We start from the raw sequence: 18,906 nt of genomic DNA, 5'->3' as shown, positions 1-18,906 counted from the left end.
GGGAAATCCCCCACACAAGGTTAGGCAAGATACTTACCTCAAAGAAGACAGACCAATACTCAAAATGAACTTCTCGGGTAAAATGACCTACGGACAGCTCAAATCTAATCAAAATAACTTCAAAGTACAAATAAAACTCATAAGATACTATTCCGGATCATAAAGTCAATCTTTATCAAAATCTAAAAATCGGTCTAAAAGTTGACTCTCGGGCCCGCACCTTGGAACTCGACAAATTTTACAAAACCCGAACACCCATATCGATACCATTTCGAACCTCAAATCATGATTTTTCATTTTGGAAATTTTCATCGGAAACTACCAATTTCCTCTACTCAAAACATAACTTAAATGATAAAAATAAAGATAAAATCATGGAATATATAAAGTTCTAGATGAGGAACACTTACCCAATCAAATTTCTTGAAACACCCATCAATAATCGCTCAAAACCGAGCTCTACAACTCAAAATATGATGAACATGGCCTAACCCTCGATTTGGAAAACTTACATTCTACCCAGATGACTATGCATCGCGATCACGGAGATTGGATCGCGATCGCGATCGCGGAGAAGAGAATTGAGGCTGCCAAAGAAAGACCCTTCACAATCGCAAGTGAAGGGACGCAAATGCGATGAACAATGGGCAGAAGCTTACGCGAACGCGGGACAAATGATGCGAATGCGAAGAAGAAATAGTCAACAGCCCCCAACTCCTAATTTCTACTACGCGGACGCGAGGCTACAAAGGGGAATGCGAAGTAGAAGAAAGCAGACCTTTGCAATCGCGTGAAGTACTATGCAAACGCGATGAAGAAAAAAAATGGGACAGATCAACAGAACACTACGCGATCGCGACTGGAGCTACGCGATCGCGAAAGAGAGTACCAGACACCAGAAACCAGCAATCCAAAAATAGAAGAAATTGGCTCGAGGCCCATCTAAAACACACTTGAGGCCCCCGGTACCCCGTATAAACACACAAACGAGTTCCATAACCTAACATGGACTCGCTCGAGGTCTCAAATCATATCGAACAATGCCGAAAATACAAATCGAACCACGAATCGAACTTATGAACTTCCAAACCTTAAACTTCTAAAACGCGTGTCGAAACCTATCAAACCAACCCGGAATGACGTCAAATTTTGCAGGCAAGTCCCAAATAACATAAAGGATCTGTTCAAACTCTCGGAATCACATTCCGACCCCGATATCAAAAAGTCCACTTCCAGTCAAAATCTCCAAAAATTTAACTTTTGTCATTTCAAGCCTAAATCAGCTACAGACCTCAAATTCACAGTCTGGAGATGCTCCTAAGTCCAAAATTACCCAACGGAGCTAACGGAACTGACAGAACGCCATTCCGGAGTTGTCTTCATACAGTTCCGACTATGGTCAAAATCCTAAGACTTAAGCTTCCGTTTTAAGGACCAAGTATCCCAAATCACTCTGAATCATCCGGTAACTGAATTCAACCATGCACGTAAGTCAATACATATAATACGAAGCTCCTCAAGGCCTTATGCCGTCGAACGGGACTTAAATTCTCAAAACGACCGGCCGGGTCGTTACAATAGAGTGTTGAATGATAATATCTTACTGGGGCATGAACTTGTAAAAGGATATGGAAGGAAAGGAATCTCACCCAGGTGTATGGTCAATATTAATATGCAGAAAGCATATGATTCTTTAGAATGGGGGTTTCTTAAGCAGGTTCTCACATCACTGAATGTTCTAGAGCAATTCCTATCATGGATCATGACATGTGTCACTACAGTGTCCTATTCTATTGTTATAAATGGCAAGCCAACAACTCCCTTTGATGCAAAAAGAGGAGTCAGGCAAGGGGATCCATTGTCGCTATATCTTTTTGTCTTGGCCATGGAATACTTGAGCAGAATCTTAAAGAATTTGAAGGACGTGCCTGATTTTAATTATCATCGCCGATGTTAAAAGCTGAACATAGTGCAACTCAGCTTTGCATATGATTTGATGTTGTTTTGTAGAGGTGATGTGGTGTCCATTCAGCTACTCTATGAATGTTTTTAACACTTTTCCAGGCCCTCAGGACTAATTTCAAACCAAGACAAAAGTTGTATCTATTTTGGAGGGGTACTAGTGGATGTTGAACAACAGATTACCCAATGCCTAGGATTTTCCACAAGCACCCTGCCATTCAGATACTTGGGGTTCCATTAAGTACCAAAAGATTATCTGTAGCTCAATGTGAGCCCCTACTGGATAAGATGCTTACCAGAGTTACACATTGGACAACAAAGTTTTTATCTTATACAGGAAGGTTACAATTGATCAAAGGTTTTCTGATTGCCATTCAATTCTTTTGGTCACAAATCGTTCCTCTACCAAAGAAGATTATTCTAAAGATTGAGACCATTTGTAAGAGGTTTCTCTAGACAGGTGAAACAGAAGGTAGCCACAAGGCACTGGTGGCCTGGAAACAACTGTGCTGGCCAAAATCTGCAGGTAGATTGAACATCACTGATATCCTCACTGGAATAGAGCTGCAATCCTTAAGCAACTATGGAATTTGTGTAAGAAGAAGGATCATCTATGGATACAGAGGATACATACATATTATATAAAATAGCATGTGATATGGAATGTAAACGTGAAATAAGCATCCTGGCTCACTCGAAAAATATTAGGAGCTGCAAAGTATTTAGATGAAGCAAATATAGGAGTGGAGGACATGATGAATGAGAGGAACTACTCCATCAGAGACATATATAATAAGCTTAGAGGAGAGTTTCCTAAAGCTGAATGGAGGAGACTAATATGTAATAACAACAATAGTCCTAAATGGATCTTTATTTTCTATCTAGCAATCCTAGAAAAATTATACAGACGAGACATGATTATTACTTGGGGAATATTAGCCAATCCATCATGCTCGTTATGCGAATGAGGTATAGAGACCATGATCATCTATTCTTCAGATGCACCTACTCAGCAACAGTATGGAGGAAACTATTATACTGGATTGGTGTCAATAGAGATGCGACTGAGTGGAATGAAGAGGTAAAATGGGCTACAAAACATGTCGCAGGTAAGCAGCCATCAACAATAATATACAGAATGCTCCTAACTTGTACTGTATACCATATATGACAAGAAAGGAATTGGATAACTTTTCACAGGCAGTAGAGGACATATTAGGAGATGGTTAAAATGATAATTCAAGAGGTCCATTGTCGAGGAAGCTTGAGTCCTAGTCTAACTAAAAGACTTCAAGAATTAAACTTCTATCCTTAGCTAGTTTATACTTAGATTTGGTGTTACTTAGTTTTGATGTTCCTAGGTTTGGGGCTGCATGTCCAAACTTGGGCTGATAGAGATAGGGTTTTTTGTTATACTTGTAAATATTTTCCCTAGTAATAAAAAACTAATTACCAAAAAAAAGAAATATGGAGGGCCAGCTGGAATCAAAACTGAAAATATGCCACTAAGACTGCTTCTTATGAACTGGTGGCTACAGAAAAGAAACAATGAGGTTCCGAAGTTAATCCTGGATACAATTGCTATCATCATTTGTTTGAATTTGTGGAAGAATAGATGCTCTGCAAAGTATGGAGGAAAGAAGTCTTCTATAACTAGAGTCTTTTTTTTCCATTAATTATGACATTCACCTACTGCTTCATGCAACTTACCCTACTATCAGATGGCCTCAAAGATGGGTGGATCTTTATTCTATCATTGAGGATATCAAGCATTGCACTACCACTCAACAGGTTGTTTGGACTAAACCAAAAGCCAATTTTGTTAAACTCAACTCTAATGGTAGTGCACCGACTAATCCAGGGAAGATAGGTGGTGGGGCCATCATTAGAAATCACCTAGGAGAGTTTCTTTTTTTTGTAGGTACAATTCACTATGGTATACTCAATCATTTGAATTACACTCAGTGTGTGGTATTAGCAATCTCAAGGCTCATCCTATTGAGTGTTAGTCAAATGTTCATAGTATTCCATAAACCTCGTGAAATTTGGAAGAGAGGATTCTGTAGCATCTATATGCAGAAGGAACTATCTCATCCCACCAACTATAACTCCACCGGACAAGCCTTCAGATACCACAAGAACCTTAGAGCAACACTCCATACTCATACACACAAAAACAACAACAACAATGGTTATAGCATACAACAATTCTCCTATACTGCCAGCAATGCCACAACCATTCATTGGAAGCAAGGCAATGGTACCCCTTTACTACTAATCTATTTGCTGATTTTTGCAGGTACAATTGACAGGTCCAAATCACTGGTGCATTTCCAAGGTGTGGTATTAGCATCCCAAATGCTCAATCTGTTGGAAATACATCAGTATTTTAGGGGCTATCTTGGTAATCCTTCCAATGCCACACACATATTTAGGTACAACATGTGCACTCTCAGGCTTCAAATGCTAGGGCCTCACAAGAACACAAGTAGGGGCTCAAACCTTGGACATCATACCACTACTGTTACCAGAGTTCAAGTCCAGAAGTCTACATATTGCATCAATCTTACATTGGAGAATGAAGTATCTGGTTTCTATACCAATTATCAGCTGTTACAAGTCTATTTCCTCTCCATTATTTTCTCGAAAAAGACACCAAGGATAAGCTCAATCTTTTCTGGCAGCTGCATTCTTTAGAGGCAACAAGATCAGTCAACTACAAGGATTTCAGTCATCACTGTCTTCATATTGTCTTTCTTTGCTCTCATTGTCAAAGCTAAATTGAAGACAGATTGTACTATACACATCTGGTTTTTGTCATGTTTCAAAGGGAGAATACACTTACCTTTTAGATGCAAGTTATTTTATTTCTGGAAGATGTATTCCCAAACTGCTTACATAGTTGCCTTAGCATCAGTTGTTTGTATAGTTGACCTAGGTTTATTTCACACTGTTTCTATATACCTAATTGTCTGCCAACTATGGATAGGTAATTTGTATTTTATTATAGGTCTAACTTCACTCATTGTACAGGATTCAATTGATTGCCTCTTTTGGACAATCAATTGTTTATCCACCATAGATATGAAGGTAAGGTGCATGTCCCCCTCCTTTGTTGTACTAGTTGTTATTTAATATATAAAAATTACCTTTAGGCACAAGGCCTAGTGGATTTGAACAAACACAAACTCATCCGAAATCCACCCGAGGCCCACGGGACCTCAATCAAATATACCAACAAGTCCTAAATAGTTATACAAACTCGCTCGAAGCGTCAAATCACATCAAACAATGCTAAAACCACGAATCACACATTGATTCAAGCCTAATGGACTTATGAACTTCCAACTTCTACATTCGACGTTGAAACCTATCAAATCAAATCCGATTGACCATAAATTTTATACACAAGTCACAAATGATAAAACAGACCTACTCCAACTCCCGGAACCCCAATTCGAGCCCGGTAACCACAAAGTCAACTCTCAGTCAAACTTCTAAATTTCCAAAACTTCTAATATCCAACTTTCGCCATTTCAAGCCTAATTCAACTACGGACCTCCAAATTACTATCCGGGCGCACTCCAAAGTCCAAAATCATCCAACGGAGCTAACGGAACCATCAAAACTCTATTCTGGAGTTGTTTACACCCAAGTCAACATCCGGTCAACCTTTTAAACTTAAGCTTGCAACCTTGAGACTAAGTGTCTCAACTTATTCTGAAATATCCTCGAAACCGAACCAACTACTCCGGCAAGTCATATAGAAACTAATAAACATAAATCTGCAGTAAATGGGGGAACAGAGCAACAACACACAAAATGACTGGGCGGGTTGTTACATCATCCCCTTCTTTAACAAATATTCATACTCGAACGGGTCTAGAAAGGTACCTTAGTCTCAAATAGGCGTGGATATTTGCTCTGCATCTCCCGCTCGGTGTCCCAAGTAGCCTCCTCAATTGGCTGACCTCTCCACTGCACCTTCATTCAAGCTATGTCTTTTGACCTCAACTTTCAAACCTACCTATCCAAAATGGCCACCGGCTCCACATCATAAGTCAAATCACCATCCAACTGAACTGTGCTGAAATTCAAAACATGAGACGGATCGCCGACATACTTTCAGAGCATAGCAAGAAATACTGGATGAACACTCGACAATTTAGGCGGCAAGGCAAGCTTGTAAGCCACCTCTCCAATCCTCTGAAGCACCTCAAATGGCCCAATATAACGAGGGGTCAACTTGCCCTTCTTTCCGAACCTCATAACACCCTTCATGGGTGAAACCTTGAGTAGTACCTTCTCCCCAACCATGTAAGAAACATCATGAACCTTCCAATCGCCGTAACTCTTATGTCTAGACTGCGCCATGTGAAGCTGATCCTGAATCAATTTAACTTTGTCCAAAGCATCCTGAACCAAGTCAGTACCCAATAGCCTAGCCTCACCCGACTCAAATCATCCCACCGGAGACCGACACCATCTCCCATACAAAGCCTCATACGGAGTTATCTAAATGCTCGATTGGTAGTTGTTGTTGTAGGAAAAATCTGCGAGTGGCAGAAACGGATCCTAAAACCCCCCAAAATCTATGACCCAAGTGCGTAGCATATCCTCCAATATCTGAATAGTGCGCTCAAAATGCCCGTCCGTCTGATGGTGAAATGCTATACTCAACTCAACCTGTGTGCCCAACTCTCGCTGCACGGCTCTTTAAAACTATGATGTAAACTGCGTGCCCCTATTTGAAATGATGGATACCGTCACACTGTGAAGGCGAACAATCTCGGTGATGTAAATCATCGCCAACCGCTCCAAATAATAAATAGTCCCAACTAGAATGAAGTGCGCAGACTTGGTCAACTGATCCATAATCAACCAAATAGAATCAAACTTCCTCAAAGTCCGTGGGAGTGTCCAACTACAAAGTCCATGGTGATACGCTCCCATTTCCACTCCAGAATCTCAAGCCTCTATATCCTTCTTCATCCTTCTCCACCAGTAGTGCAATCCGCCTGGTCTCTGATGCTCATAATTTACCTGCTGACAGTTTAGGCACCGAGCTACAAATCCCACTATATCCTTCTTCATCCTCCTCCACCAGTAGTGCTGCCTCACGTCCTGGTACATATTCGCGACACCCGGATGAATGAAATACCGCGAACTATGGGTCTCCTCAAAAATCAACTCACGTTGCCCATCTACATTAGGCACAAAAATCCGATCTTGCATCCTCAACACCCCATCATCCCCAATAGTAACATCCTTGGCATCACCGTGGTGAACCGTGTCCTTAAGGACAAGCAAATGGCGCTCTGATGCGATCATATAGGGAAGACCAAGAAACCATACAAGCTAGAACCCGAGTGGGCTCTGAAATATCTAATCTGACGAACTGGTTGGCCAGGGCTTGAACATTAACTGCAAGTGGTCTCTCACCAACATGAATGAATGCAAGGCTACCCATACTCATCGCATTTCTACTCAAGGCATCGGCCACCACACGGGCCTTCCTGGGATGATACAAAATAGTAATACCATAGTCCTTTAGCAGCTCCAACCATATCCGGTGCCTCGAGTTTAGATCCTTTTGTTTGAACAACTGCTAAAGACTCCGATGATCTGTAAATACCTCAAATGACACACTGTAGAGATAATGCCTTCAAATCTTTAATGCATGAACAATGGCAACCAACTCCAAATCGTAAACATGGGAGTTCTTCTCATGAGGCTTCAATTGACACAAAGCATAAGCAATCACTCTACCCCCTACATCAAGAAACACCCAATACTAATACGAGAAGCATCACAATACGATATATAAGAGCCTAAAGTTGAAGGAAAAACTAGAACTAGAGTTGTGGTTAAGGCAATCTTGAGATTCTGAAATATCTCCTCACACTCATCCGACCACCTGAAAGGAGCACCATTCCAGGTCAATTTGGTCAAAGGAGATGCAATAGACAAAAAACCCTCCATAAAGCGATGATAATAATTGGCCAAGCCGAGAAAGCTCCAAATATCCGTGGCTGAGGACGGTCTAGGACAACTCTAAACTACCTCTATCTTCTTTGAATCCGCCTTAATCCCATCACTGGACACCACGTGCCCCAAGAACCCCATCAAACTAAGCCAAAACTCACACGTGGATAACTGGCATAAAGCTTCTCCTCCCTCAGCCGCTGTAGTACAATCCTCAAATGTTTAGCATGACTCTCCTTGATAAATGAGCATACCAGGATATCATCAATGAATACTATGACAAACGAGTCGAGAGATGGCTGAAATACATTATTCATCAGATGCATGAATGGTGTTAGGGCGTTGGTCAGCCCAAAGGACATCACAAGGAGCTCATATTGACCATAATGGGTCCTGAATGTCGTCTTTAGAATATCCGAGTCCCGAATCTTCAACTTGTGATACCTAGACCTCAAATAAATCTTAGAGAACACCCTCGGTCCCTGAAGCTGGTAAAATAGATCATCAATACGCGACAAAGGATACTTGTTCTTGATTGTAACTTTGTTCAACTCCTTATAGTCGATGCACATTCGCATAGTACCATCTTTCTTCTTCACAAATAGAACTGGTGCACCCCAAGGTGGCACACTAGGCCTAATAAACCCCTTATCAAGAAGTTCATGAAGATGCTCTTTTAATTCCTTCAACTCAGCTGGTGCCATATGATACAGAGGAATAGAAATGGGCTGAGTGCCCGGCACCAAGTCAGTACCAAAGTCAATATCCCTGTCGGGTGGTATGTCTAGCAGATCCGTAGGAAACACATCCAAAAAATCTCGCACCACCAGAACAGAATCAATAGTAGGGGTCTCTGTACCAACATCCCTCACCAAGGCAAGATATGACAAACATCCCTTCCCAACCATCCGTTGGGCCTTCAAATATGAAATCACTCTGCTGGGAACATAATCTAGAGAACCTTTCCACTCGTTACTTGGCAACCTCGGCATCGCCAATATCATGGTTTTAGCGTGACAATCCAGAATAACATGACATGGAGACAACCAATCCATACCCAAGATCACGTCGAAAGCAACCATACTAAGTAATAAGAGATCAACTCTAGTATCCAATCCCCCAATAGTCACTACACATGACCGATATACATGGTACACAATAATAGTTTCACTACTAGCTCAGATACATGAACATATGATGCTAAGGACTCACGTGGCATATCCAGGTAACGAGCAAAATATGATGATACATACGAGTAAGTGGAACCAGGGTCAAATAATACAGAAGCATCATTGTGGCATACTAAGACAATACATGTGATCACTGTGTCTGAAGCAATGACATCTGGCCTGGCAGGAATAGCATAGAATCGAGCTTGACCGCCACATGATTGGCCTCCCCCTCTTGGGCGACCTCTAGCTGCCTGAGCCCCACCCCGAGCTGGCTGGGTGGGTGGTGAAGTAACTGGTGTTGAAGTCATAGCTTGACTTCTTTCCTGAGCTGGACCTCCCATAAGGTGTGTAAAAAACTTCTTCACATGACTCAACTCACCACACTCAAAACACCCCCTCTTAGAAAATGGTGGCAAATATTGAGGCGGACCCCGAGAACCAAAATAACTACCAGAAGAATCCGGTACAGATGATCCCTAAAATGAAGGTGCACGAGATAAACTCTGAGCTTGAAGAGCTTTGAGAGATGACTGACTCGGTCTAGAACTGTATGAACCCTGGCTAGATGATGCGCCACGATGAACTGGACGAGACATCTGAGCGGGCCTATAAGGATGACCCCTGCTGTTGTAGGACTGTCCCCCAGAAGTAACACTACTGAAACCACCCAAATGCCTCCCTTTCCTCATGTTCCTGACTACGAACCATCTCTAACCGTCGAGCAATATCAACCACCTCATTAAGCATAGCACCTAATACACTCTCCCTAGTTATAAAAAATAATATTGATAGTAGAGGCCATTAATGAACCTCCTAATCCTCTCCCTCTCAGTGGGAACCAACCAAACTGCGTGACGAGCCAACTCTGAAAACCTCATCTCATACTGGGTCACAGGCATACCATCCTGACGTAGCTACTTGAACTATCTACGCAGCTCCTCCCTGTGGGTTTGTGGCACAAACTTCTCCAAGAAGAGAACGATGAACTCATGCTATGTAAGTGGTGCTGCACTTACTGGCCTGCGCCTCTCATAGGCCTCCCACCATATGAAAACAGCCCCAGTAAACTGAAAAGTAGTCAACGAGACCCCACTAGTCTCCAGAATACCCGTCGTGCGAAGCATCCGCTGGCATATATCCAAGAAGTCCTGGGCATCCTCTGACTCAGTCCCACTGAATGATAATGGCTGGAGCCTTCAAATTCTCTATTGTCTCCTCTGCTCATCATCAATCCCTACATCACCTGCTCTGGAGTACGGGCGGCGGGAGTCTGAGTACCTCCCTCGACCTGAGAAGTGGTTGGCGCGGTTTGAACAGAAACCGCCTGAGCAAGGCTAGTGCACACAGTCAAAATCTGAGCCAAAGCCTCCTGAAAGCCATGAATCACAATGGGCACAGCTGGTGCCTGAGCTTGCCTTACTGGCTTAACCACATATGGAACCTTCCCCTGAGCTGGAGCAACTGGTGGATCTGCTAGCACTACTCTAGCTGTTGTACGAGCTGAACCTTTGCCCCTACCACATCCTCAGCCTCTCATGGATCTATTTGGTGGTACTGGTGGCACATATCGTCACCAGCTTTAAGAGAATAGAATAATAGAAGTTTAGTTCCCAGAATCAACAAATCCACATGATAAGAATACAAAAATGTGAAGTTTCCTAAGAGTTCGGCATCCTCTCAAAGATAAGTACAGACGTCTCCGTATCGATCCGCAAGACTATACTAAATGCGCCCATGTCTCGTCACACCTATGTAATCTAGGCTCAGATACCAACCTATCACGACCCAAAAACTAACCTATTATGAAGGCGCATATCATGGTACTAGGCAAGCCGACTACTCAGACATTTCCAACACTTTCAACTTTGAAATATACTAAAACAATTTAAATTTATAAAAATCTCATAAAACATAATGGAATATCATAACTCAATACATAAGTTTTCCCAAAACTGGGGTATCACTGAGTACATGAGCATCTATATAATGACATAGTCTAGTACACTGTCTGGAAAGTAGAACTGAATAAATAAACTGAAAGATAGGGAATGTGAGTCAAGGCATGCGAATGCCAAAGCAACTACCGCGATGATCTCAAAATGTCTGAACTCTGTGAATCAGCACCCGCTATGATCGGAAACACATGGATCTGCACACGTGGAGCAGGGTGTAGCGTGAGTACAACTAACTCAATAAGTAATAAATCTAACCTTTGGATTGAAAATAGTGACGGGTCCGAGTGTTATAGCCCACACACAGCATTAACAATATGGAAAGTTACAGAAAAATATGATAGTGATATTGTAAGGCCTCGTAAAATTTTACCTAAAACCTGGGGTTTTGTGGTGCCGAAGTAGGTGATATTGAGGCACCTATACTTGAGTTTGTGCCGGTTGTGAATGAATTTCTAGAGGTCTTTCCGGATGAGCTCCCTGGGATCCCGCCAGACAGGGAGATTGATTTTGGGATTGATGTGATGCAAGGCACACAACCTATATCTATTCCACACTACAGAATGGCACCGACAGAATTGAAAGAGCTAAAGGAACAATTGAAAGATTTGTTAGAGAAGGGCTTCATTCGGCCGAGTGTGTCGCCTTGGGGAACACCGGTTCTCTTTGTAAGAAATAATGATGGGTCATTAATGATGTGTATTGACTATCGGCAGCTCAACAAGGTTACAATCAAGAATAAATACTCACTGCCAAGGATAGACAATTTGTTTGATCAATTGCAGGGTGCTAAGTACTTCTCCAAGATCTATTTAAGATCTAGGTATCACCAATTGAAGATCAGGGAGCAGGATATTCTGAGAATAGCTTTTAGGACCCTGTATGGGCACTTTGAATTTCTGGTAATGACTTTTGGGCTAACAAATGCCCCGGTAGCTTTCATGGATCTTATGAATCGAGTCTTGAAACCTTTTCTTAACTCATTCGTGATAGTGTTTATTGACGATATCCTTGTGCATTCGCGCAGTCGAGAGGACCATGCTGGTCATCTCAGGGAAGTTCTACAGACTATATATCAGCACAAGTTGTACGCAAAATTTCGAAATGTGAATTTTGGCTTGAATCTGTCACGTTCTTGGGTCATGTCATCTCTAGAGAGGGAATTAAGGTTGATCCTCAGAATATTGCAGTTGTGAAGAATTGGCCTAGAGCTACTACTCAGATAGAGATTCGTAGTTTCTTGGGCTTAGCTGGATATTATAGGAAGTTTGTGGAGGAATTATCTACTCTTGCCTCTCCATTGACTATATTGACGCAGAAGGCAGTTAAGTTCCAATGGTGAGAAGCTTGTGAAAGGAGCTTCCAAGAGTTGAAATCAAGATTAACTACGACACCAATGTTGACCCTACCAGAGGGTACTGATGGGTTTGTGGTATATTGTGATGCTTCAAGAATCGGACTTGGGTGTGTATTAATGCAACATGACAAGATTATAGCTTATGCTTCTAGGCAAATCAACAATCATGAAAATAACTGTCTAACACATAACTTAGAGCTTGCGGTGGTGGTATTTTCATTGAAGGTTTGGCGTCATTATCTATATGGGGTCCATATGAATATATTCACGGACCATAAGAGTCTTCAATGTATTTTCAAACAGAAGGAATTGAATTTAAGGCAGATAAGGTGGCTTGAGTTACTCAAGGATTACGACATCGATATCCTATATCATCCGAGGAAGGCTAATGTTGTGGTAGATGCTCTTAGCTAGAAATCTATGGGTAGTTTGGCTCACTTTGAAGCATATCAAAGGCCTTTGGCCAAGGAGTTTCATCGGGTGGCTAGTTTGGGAGTTCATTTTGCGGACTCTAGTGAATGAGGGGTGATTGTGCGAAATAGGGCTGAATCATCGCTTGTGGTGAAAGTCAAGGAGAAGCAATACAACGATCCATTGTTGGTACAATTGAAGGAGGGGATTCATAAACATAAGACCATGGCCTTTTCTCCTGGCAAGGATGATGGTACACTAAGGTACCAAGGGAAACTATGTGTTCTAAATATGGATGGTCTCCAGAAAAGAATCATGACCGAGGCTCACACTTCTAGGTATTCTATACACCCAGGCTCTACAAAGATGTACCATGATTATAAGGAAGTCTCCTGGTGGAATGATATGAAGAGGAATGTAGTGGACTTTGTGGCTAGACGTCCAAATTGTTAGCAAGTGAAGGCCGAACACCAAAGGCCCGGTGGGTTGGCACAGAACATAGAAATTTCGATGTGGAAATGGGAGATGATCAATATGGACTTTGTGGTAGGACTACCTCACACTCCTCGTAAGTTCAACTCAATTTGGGTGATTGTGGAATGACTCAGGAAATCAGCATACTTCTTACCTGTTAAGGCTACCGACACAGCGGAATAATATGCTCAATTGGAAATCAAGGAAATTGTCAGGTTACATGGCACTCCATTTTCTATTATCTTATCAAGGGGCACAGTTCACGGATAATGTTTGGAAGAAATTTCAGCAAGGTTTGGGCACTCAAGTGAATCTTAGTACAACTTTCCATCCATAGACCGACAGGCAAGCACAACGGACTATTCAGACGCTTGAAGATATGTTGCACGCTTATGTTCTTTACTTTAGGGGTAGTTGGGATGATCATTTGACATTCATAGAGTTTGCCTACAACAACAGATATCATGCTAGCATTCAGATGGCACCGTTCCAGGCTTTATGTGGTAGGAGATATAGATCTCCCATTGGGTGGTTCGAGATTGGGGAAGCGGAGTTGATGGGGCCAGACCTCATGCATCAGGCTATAGAGAATGTTAAGATTATTACAGAATGGTTGAAAACTACCCAGAGTCGTAAGAAGTCCTATTCGGATATACATCGAAGGGATTTGGAGTTCAAAGAAGATGATTGGGTATTCTTGAAGGTTTCCCCTATGAAACGTATATTGTGGTTTGGTAAGAAAGGGAAATTGTGTCCGAGGTATGTCGGACCATACAAAATCATTCAGACGATTGTCCAGGTGGCTTACAGGCTAGAAATACCTCCAGAGATGTCTTTAGTGCACCTGGTGTTCCATGTATCCATGTTGAAGAAGGTGGTTGGGGATCTGTCGCTTATTGTTCCGGTTGAGACTATCGAGTTTAATGAAGAATTGACTTATGAAGAAATTTCAGTTTCCATTCTTGATAGGCAAGTTCAAAAGTTGAGGAATAAAGAGATTGCATCCGTGAAAGTGTTATGACGAAAGCAACAAGTCGAAAAGGCCACCTGGGAGGCCGAGAAAGAAATGAAGAAAAAAAACCCTCATTTGTTTGAATTGTCATGTACTTATAAAGTTGGATTCTATAAAAATGTTAAGAGTTTACCTTCTATGAATTATGTAACATTTGTACAGTTGATGTTAAGGGTGTTCCCATTTGGTGATATACTACTCGTAAGGCCATGGTTGCCATTGTTTTTAATGATATATTGCTTCATTAGTTCATGTATATATTGTTAAGGTTGGTTTGTAGGATTCTCTTGCAGGTTGATAGTCCTAGTTACAGGGGGCAACTCTAGCAAAAACTTTGGAAATTTGGGGAGTTAGAACTATTGGTGTGTTATAGCACCCGAGTTCCATTGGTGTCTAATGGCGGATTTTGGCCCTCATTAGAGGACGAATGATCTTAAGTAGGGGAGGATGTAAGGCCTCGCAAAATTTTACCTAAAACTCAGGGTTTCATGGTTCAGACTTTTTGGGTTGAACAGTGTGTTGGGGAGTTGAAGAAAATTTTTGGAAATATAGGGCATTTTCTACGGTCGCAGAACTGATCTGCGGACCGCATATCTGCCACTGACCGAGGCAAAAATCTGGGCAAAAATTTTGGACCATTATGTGGTCTATTATGAGGCCGTATAATTCCTTTACGGGCCGCATAACCCCTCGTAGATCCAACATAAAACAATTCCTGAGGAACGCTCTGCAACGAATTATGCGACCATAGAATAGGTCTGGGATTGCAGAACAGTCGCAGAGTGAGGTAGGGGTGCCCAGTTCCGGGGGCCATTATGCGGCCCATTGTGCGGACCTCAGAAGCATTATGCGGTCGCATATGCGACCGCCGACCTGCATCAGAGCTTCATTTTTCTAAATTTTTAACTCGACCCTATCTCGATAATTAGGCGTAAGATACCATTTCTAAAGGGGATATCTCGTATTTTTAGAGAGAAGGAGTGCCCTAGAGTGAGAGGTGAAGTTCCTGAGCTAATGTTTCCTCCAAAATCTTGTCCAAGCTTTGAAATTCAACAAAAAAGCTCACAAAGACTTTAACCAAGAGGTAAGATTCTAGCCCTAACCCTCAATTACGAAATTTTATTTTGGAATAAGTAATGGGGAGGAAGGTTTTGAGGATAACGGTTGTTGTTTATGCATGCATGTACATTTATTAGTTGTGGGAAGAATTTTGAGCTCATCTGGATAAATTTTGTGTAGTGGGATGAAAGAATACACCATAGGAGGACCTTGAAATCTTAATGCACACATAGTGTTTGATACAATGCTCAAGTGAGCTGAAACCATGAACTCCTTCCTAATTTATGTTTAATTTTGCTATATCTCTAAATAGATCAAAGTTGCTAGGATTCCGGGACTGTGTAGTGAATTAAGGAAAGCTCGAGGCAAGGTATATTGGCTAAACTCTTCTCTTAGAATTGAACCCCACAATGTCTTTATAAGTCCCGTGATGTTCATTATAAATTGATTTTTGTCAAATAAGCCTCGTGTCAAAATAATTATGCATTCAATATGTATTCCAAAGGTTCTTGTTATGTTGAGTTAATGTTTGAGAATGTGGTTTAAGTACGGGCTATATGTTATTATGTTATGATTTAAAAGCATGATTATAATGAAAGCTATCATGTCAATTGTATAAGAAATCACATATGCCTAAGACCCTAAATTTCACAAATATGTGTTAAAGTCTTAATTAGAAAGGCCTTGTTGTTGATTATCCATGATGATATTTAAAAGTGAAAGAAGAGAACATAAAATATGATGTGCGTCCATCGTGCCAAGAATGATATTATGTCATGGCCACTGGTGCCAATGAAATGAATGATATGAAAAAGATTACGAAATGAGTGGTAAATCCTTTTAATAATAAATGCCTTGGGATTACCATTTAGCCACCGAGGAAGGGTAGGTTGAAACAACCTAACATTAAAACTACACATTCCGGTGTAGGTGTTATTGAGGGGTAAATCCCTGTGTTAATGTGATGAGACTGTTTCCCCTTATATGGGATGAGATTGGTGTGTTGAGATGTTTCCCCTTAAATGGGATGAGATTATTGCTAGCGGGATGTGATGTGATGTCGACCCACACGGCATTGTGGTGAGACGGCTTAGCCGATCGGGCTGAGATTTGACGCTATGCCGCGCACATGGTGGTATTACGAGTGTATGTCTCGGGGTGAGATGGCTTAGCCGGTCGGGCTGAGATCGGACTCCGTGCTAAAATATGGTGGTGTATCGGTGCTAAAGATCTCCCAACTTAAATTACAGAAACTTACTTGAAATTTACCTTTCCCCTAACTTGACACCTTGATACCGTTTGAGTCCCTTATTGATTTCATATTTTATTCTCTATTTATTGTTACTTATTCTATTAAGGGTGTGTTTAGTTTTACATACTAGTACTATTCCATATGTACTAACACCCTTTTTTGCTGGGGGCGCTGCATCCTTGATGGATGCAGGTGGTTACATAGCAGGTAGCATTGATTAGTGACAGCGGCACACCCTCTCCTTAGCTGACTTGGTGAGCCCCATTTCATTTCGGGGTCATGTGTCTCTTATCCTTTGTACATAGCGTTTTGAGGTATAGTCAGGGCCTTGTTGCCGACACTGTCATAACACTCTTTTATTCCTGTTAGAGGCTCTGTAGACATAGTGTGGGTTGTATCTATTTTCGGGAAAGTTAAACTAAAAATGTTGTAATTGTATCATATGTTCCACTTTAACTATGATTGTACAATGTGCTGTTTTGGAGACTTGCTAATGACGTAACTAATTGAAATGAACCGGTGTTATTCACATGACCTCTTACTGTCAATTAATGAAATGTATTCTTCTCTTTATTCATGCGTGAGTTTGGTAGAAGGTATTGTAAAGGCTTGTTTGACCGGGATATCTCGGTTGAGCGCTAGTCGTGGTTCTCAAGGTCGGGGCATGACATATATATTAGAAATTCATAATCTATAAGTAACGGTACAAGAATTTAGATATGCTTTCAGATTTTGCAATAAAACTCAACACAGAACAGGGCAGATCCAGCCTGAATGCAAATAAAACTAGGGCAGATCTAGCCCAAATATAAATATATTGCTAGCAACTGCACCCACTGTGGATGTGCAGACTCCAGAGGGGCCGATCCAGCCCAAGCGCTATAATAAGCCAAATACTGGCATGAATCAATAAAGCCTGTTGGGGCGTGCAACTCGATCCCATCAATATCACTCACAATAGACCCCCAGCCTCACTCAGACATTAATCTCTCCAGTCTCTCGGGCTCAATAGAATCATGATAATCAGCCCAAACAATGATGATATGATGTATCAATAAAGGACAACAGAGATTGAGATATGATATGCAAATAATAGCTGTGACAGAATATAAAATGGCAAGTTAAGCAAATAGTTCAATATGTAACACGACCTCTGTGGGTCCTAACAGTACCAACACATAGCCTAAACAGGATTTCTAACTCGACTACCAACTCAAATGCTCTAACACATGGTGAAAATATGGGTACCAACAAGATTATTCAACTACATAGTTCCATGGAATCGACCAAGTCACAATTCTTACGGTGCACGCCCACCCGCTCGTCACCTAGCATGTGCGTCACCTCAACACTAATCACATTACACGTAATTCGTGATTTTATACCCTTAGAACCAAGTTTAGAAGTGTTACTTACCTCAAACTATGCAAAACTCTACTCCAACAAGCCCTTGCCATGCAAAACGGACTGCGAATGCCTCGAATCTAGCCACAAACATTTCGATACGATCATCTCAAGCTATAGGAATCAATTCCATATGAAAATGCTAAGTTCTTAATCAAAAGTCAAAAAAGTAAACTCAAAAGTCAACCCCCGGGCCATGTCTCGGAATCTGATAAAAGTTACGAAATACGAACAACCATTCAACCACGAGTCCACCCATACCAAAATTACTAAATCCGATACCAAAATCTCGATCAAATCCCCAAAATTCGACCTAAGGACTTTCCTCCATTGTTCCCTAATATTTCAACCCAAATCACTAATTAAATGATAAAATCAAAGATATAAATATGGAATTTAACCAAAACTAAGTAAGGATCACTTGCCCCAATCACTCACTTGAAAATCTCTCCAAGAATCGCCTCCAACCGAGCTCCAAATATCAAATTTGTGAAATAGGCTCAAACCCTTGTTTTTGAAATATTTTAGTCTGCCCAGATGTACCTTCTTCGCGATCGCGGGAAATGGTTCGCGATCGCGAAGCACAAATCCTAAACTGCTAAACTCAGTACCTACATGAACGCATACAAGTCCACGCAAACGCGATGCATTACCTTACCATACCTACGCGATCGCACAAACACCCACGCGTTTGCATAGAGCAACGCAAGTGACCAGCTCTTCTTCCTTTCCTCTTCGCAAACGCGGCTCCTCCCACGCGTTCGCGATGCATTGACTGCTCCAGCTATGCGATAGTATACACCTGATCATGAACGCATAGAGCAAAAATTCCATCAATGGCCTACACCCCTTCGTGATCGCGTACC

This window comes from Nicotiana tabacum, chromosome 19, assembly GCF_000715075.1.
Source record: "Nicotiana tabacum cultivar K326 chromosome 19, ASM71507v2, whole genome shotgun sequence".
Lineage (NCBI taxonomy): Eukaryota > Viridiplantae > Streptophyta > Magnoliopsida > Solanales > Solanaceae > Nicotiana > Nicotiana tabacum.
The sequence above is the reverse complement of the archived record's forward strand: the minus strand, read 5'-3'. Positions refer to the sequence as shown.